Source organism: Octopus bimaculoides, chromosome 6 (assembly GCF_001194135.2).
Source record: "Octopus bimaculoides isolate UCB-OBI-ISO-001 chromosome 6, ASM119413v2, whole genome shotgun sequence".
In the NCBI taxonomy this organism is placed as follows: Eukaryota; Metazoa; Mollusca; class Cephalopoda; order Octopoda; family Octopodidae; genus Octopus; species Octopus bimaculoides.
Window position 1 is genome coordinate 9,655,187 of NC_068986.1, and position 5,339 is coordinate 9,660,525.

General features: G+C 38.2%; 1 protein-coding gene across 2 annotated transcripts in view; it reads left to right on the forward strand.

Moving 5' to 3' along the window:
* The window catches only part of LOC106873552 (protein HEXIM1), a 12,311-nt gene extending 10,202 nt beyond the window's left edge, over positions 1-2,109 (forward strand). For both annotated transcript variants that reach the window (XM_014920973.2, XM_014920974.2), the window contains exon 3: positions 1,489-2,109. The gene's annotated coding sequence lies outside the window, so the exon portion shown is untranslated. The remainder of the gene's footprint in view (positions 1-1,488) is intronic.
* Positions 2,110-5,339: the final 3,230 nt, after the last annotated feature.

A 5,339-nucleotide genomic window follows, 5' to 3' on the forward strand; every position in this document is an offset into this window, starting at 1 on the left:
GTGTTCTGAGTTCAAATCTCACCAAGGGCAAAATGCTTAGCAGAATTTTGTCTGTCTCTGTTCTGAGTTCAAATCTCACCAAGGTGGACTTTGCCTTTCATCCTTTCAGCGTGGTCAATGTAACTGGCTTACTTCCTCCCCTCCCCCCACAAAAAAAGTTGCTGGCCTTCTGCCAAAATTTGAGACCAATATTATTGTTTCCATAGTTTTTCTGTTTGCATTTTATAAGAGCCAGTTAGAACAGGTTTGCTGTGACAATGCAGATGTAGCAGATGTAGGTTGTGCAATTTGTTGCTGACCTATTTGAGGAAAAATAATTGGTATTGGATTGATAATCAATTCATAGATTATTGTGACATCAATACTTGATTGTGAACTGTTCTCGTGGTTGAGTAATTAGTCCTTATATGTTCATTATAAATCATGTTATTGTTAATTAACTACTCAGATAAACATTTGATTCTTTATCAAACTACATAGAGGGCATTACATGAACGCAAACAGTTATTTGAGCAGTTTTAGGTGCTATCCCAACATTGCCACCTTGGAGGAAATGTATTCTTCGACAGTCTCAGGCTAGTCAAAGTCAAATGGGTGATGCCATGTATAAAGCACGCATGCTGGTGCCATGTAAGAAGCACCCAATACACTCTATAAAGTGGTTGTCATTCGGAAGGGCCTGCAGCTGGTGAAACCATGACAAGTGGGGCCTCCTGGTGCAGTTTTCAGGCTTGCCAACTCCTGTCAAACCATCCAACCCATGCTAGCATGGAAAACTGATTTTTAATGACGATGATGATGATGGAAGGAAGGTTAAATGTGCCACCCAGATTTCTCACCACTACCCTGCTCTTAGGTTTTCTCCAGTCTAAGAACAGCTTCTTCCCTTCCTGTCATCAGTAACAGAGGTCTTGAAATGGTTATGGCTGCTCCACTTCCTCTGATTAAAGTATTTCAAATATAACTAAGCTCAGTTCCAGTCTGCAACCATTGGTAAATATTGATGATTCTTAGAAGTCATGAAGTCTTCATTGCTGACTTAATTATTCTTCCAAAACCAAGAACTCAAATTTATCTTCAACCCTTTTCATATCAACCCCTCCAAGACTGAATCCTGGTTCTATGACACAAATTTTATATTTTTTAAATTATCTAAATTTAGAAAAAAAAACCCAATCTTCCTTCAAAATTCTAAGTTAATTTAGTTCCCAAATACTAGATAAATAAGGACAAAGTTATTTTACTAAATTAATTGAAAGAAAATCAGTGTTGTTCAGCAAGAATATGGTAGCAAAAGAGTCTAATAATTGCAAGAATTGGAAACTAGTCTGAATCTAGGGGTGGCAATGATTTAGGATTTCGAGAGATTGTATTTGTTTGATTCTAATTCATTAACATAATAATTGTCTAAATTATGGCCTTGTGAAATTTGAAACAAAACTTTTTTTCTATAAGGATTTTATACTTTTTTATTTTTTTGATTTCCAGAGAGAAGTTGACCGGAATCTAATGGATTCCAAGGGATTTTACTGTGTTCACCACATCAGTTTAATAAGTTCGTTTATTTGGATAAACTAACGATATTTACTTCACCACTACAAGGAAGGGCTGAGTGTAATCCAGAGAGGAGAATAACATTGAATACCATTTGAAGGGCAAGTAGAGTTGTAGGCTTTGCCTAAGGACACAGCACAATGCCTGCAGCTGAATAAAAAGATAAAAACCTATGAAACAAGTGTCTCATTTTTAATTAATTCAAGGACTTCAACTTATAGATTGGATTAATGAAACTGTTTTTATTAATCAGACTGGAGGAATTAACACATTGGCAACCGGATAAAGAATTATTAGAGATGAAGAGTTGTGAAATTATATTGATTGCTGATTGTATGTTATGATTTGGTCAAGGCATTGAACTTGCCTTGCTATCCTTACCTGGCAGAACAGCAGGTAAGAACAGAGAGAGAGAGTGAGTTGGTAATGGAGTAAAAATACTCGTTAATTGACATATTGTTAAAAGTGTGAGATTTACTTTCTCTTACACAAAATATTTTGTTTAAATATACTTAAAGAACTGTTAAAAAAAAAAATAAAGAATTTATAATTGAATTCCATTAGTTTTTAATTCTTTTATTGTTTTGGGCTATAAGCAAGGAATTGGTAAAATAAATCTTTTTCCATTTAGCTGTTCTTGCCTCAATCATGGAAGTGAGAGAGCTCCTTGTTTTTAAATAAGCAAAACTGACACAAATCATTATGTACTTTGCATAATGATTTGTGTACTTCACATACAAGTACAATGTGGTAACAGCAGACAAATTTGAAGTCTTGGCGTTGTGGTGTGAGGCTCAGCACTTTAATTGTTATTATGAGGTTAAAATCACCAACTTTGAGACAGTCTGTTCTTACGACTTCATAGAATGCGAAGGTGCATGGCCTGGTGGTTAGGGTGTTGTACTTGCAATCATAAGACTGCAGTTTCGATTCCTGAATCGGGTGGAGCATTGTAAATGAATAACCTTGCAACCAACTGACAATCTGTTCAGGGGTAGTGTTGTGATCTTGTTCACCAGGGAAACCGAGTAATGAGCCCTGTGGGTAATAGGAGTTGAGACAGTAAGTCCAGAGGAATGGATGCTATATGTTGTTGATGATGATGATGATGATGATTAATTATTTAGATTCTTTTGCTACCATTTTCTTGTTGAAAAACACTGATTTTCTTTCAATTAATTCTGAAAATATTGAAAGTCCTTATTTATCTAGTATTTGGGAACTAAATTAACTTAGAATTTTGAAGGAAGATTGGGTTTTTTTTTTCTAAATTTAGATAATTTAAAAAATATAAAATTTGTGTCATAGAACCAGGATTCAGTCTTGGAGGGGTTGATATGAAAAGAGTTAAAGATAAATTTATGCTCTTGGTTTTGGAAGAATAATTAAGTCAGCAATGAAGACTTCATGACTTCTAAGAATCATCAATATTTACAATGGTAGCTTAGTTATATTTGATTTATCTCCACATCATCATTTAGTGTCCATTTTCTTTGCTGGCATGGGTTAAACAGTTTGACAGGAGCTGGCAAGGATGGAGAGCTTGCTTTGGATTGGATTCTACAGCTGGATGCCCTTCCCAATAGCAACCACTTTGCAGAGTATACTGGGTGCTTTTTATGTGCCACCAGCACCTGTGAGCTCATAAGACAAAGGACCTCTCAGCTGAGAGTGGAATCGAGAGATTAGAGTATGGTAGAGGAACAACGGTAGCCCTTTTACTATCAAGGAGACACTAAAAAGGATAAAGAAGGAGAGGAGGGTGAGAGAGAGAGACAGATAGAGTGGGAGTGAGAAAGCTTGCTCACAGAGAACAGTGTAGGTAACATAAGTAGTTACCGAGGGGATAGAGGGATAAATTTTATAGAATGTGCAGAGAACAGCTTCTGTCACATTCCAGGGAGAAAAACTACAAGTAGTTGATAGCTTCCGTTACCTAGGTGACCAAGTCAGTAGCGGGGGTGGATGCTCTGAAAGTGTAGCTGCTAGAATAAGAATAGTGTGGGCAAAGTTCAGAGAGCTCTTGCCACTGCTGGTAACAAAGGGCCTCTCACTCAGAGTAAAAAGTAGACTGTATGATGCATGTGTACAAATAGCCATGCTACATGGCAGTGAAACATGGGCCATGACTTCTGAGGACATGCATAAGCTTGCAAGGAATGAAGCCAGTATGCTCCGCTGGATGTGTAATGTCAGTGTGCATACATGGCAGAGTGTAAGTGCCCTGAAAGAAAAGTTGGACTCAGGAAGCATCAGATGTGGTGTGCAAGAGAGACAACTGCACTGGTATAGTCATGTGTTGTGAATGAATGAGGACAGCTGTGTGAAAAAGTGTCACACTCTAGCAGTTGAGGGAACCTGGGATGAGGTGGTGAAGCATGACCTTTAAACATTGGGCCTCACCGAGGCAATGACTAGTGACCGAGACCTTTGGAGATATGCTGTGCTTGAGAAAACCTGACAAGTCAAGTGAGACCATAATCCGTTGCCTATGCCAGTGGTGTATAACCAGCCCATTTAAGTGTAGCCTTCAATCAATAAACTTTGCTTGCAAAGACCCATTGAGGCAAGTGAAATCAAAATTAAAATTGCTGATGTGGCCGATGACAGTACCGCCTGATTGGCACTCGTGCCAGTGAAACGTTAAAAGCACCATCCGAGCGTGATCGTTGCCAGGGCCTCTGACTGGCTCCCATGCCAGTGGCACGTAAAAAGCACCATTCGAGTGTGATCGTTGCCAGCATCACCTTACTGGCACTTGAAAAACAACATTCGAGTGTGGTCGTTGCCAGTGCCATTGGACTGGCTCCTGTGCAGGTGGCATGTAAAAAAACACCTTTTGAGCATGGTCGTTGCCAGTGCCACCTGATCAGCCCTAGTCCCAGTGGCACATAAAAGCACCCACTACACTCTCAGAGTGGTTGGCATTAGGAAGGGCATCCAGCTGTAGAAAGATTGGAGCTTGGTGCAGTCTTCTGGTTCACCAGTTCTCAGTCAAACCATCCAACCCATGCCAGCATGGAAAACGGATGTTAAACAATGATGATGATGATGCTATAAGTGAGACAAGTGCTGCAATGTTGGTTAGTTTAGCTATAATTGGATTTGTTGATCAATTTTAGATCAGTTTTAAAAATCTTGTCTTCTTTGGAATGTAAAGTGAGAGCAACAACAATCTCTCGTGATATATTTGCATCAATTCTGAGCCAGACAAATGATTGGTTGGTTAAAAAATGACGTTTGTACAAACTGGAAGTAATGAAACCAATTTTAGCAGGAAACATTAGAAAGACGGACAGAGCTGAAAAGATATTCACCATTCGTAGAAAATGTTGGATACACAGCGTTAAATTCTTTTCCCTCTCTTAATCTCTCATCCTCCAACAAAGCTTTTTCTTTTCATGAAAGTCGACATGTAAATTTCAGAAATGCATGGAGGAAGATATAATCCAAGATATTTAAAGGCAGGAAAAGTTATACCACACCACCACTACTACTACTACTACTACTACTACTACTACTACTACTACTAACAACAACAATCAATAAAACTTGTATTTCTTAGTTTTATAGTTATAAATATACAAAGAAAGAAAAATCAAGTTGCAACTGCAAAATTTAGTGAAAAATATTTTTGTCTAAAAATGAATACATAAATACACACACATACATACTCTCATATGCTCACGGATTCACACACACACTCATACATACCCGCATCCAGACACGCGATGTGGGTTGCATGCATGTTGTGCAAATTGTTGTCCCACCCCAGAAATGCACCT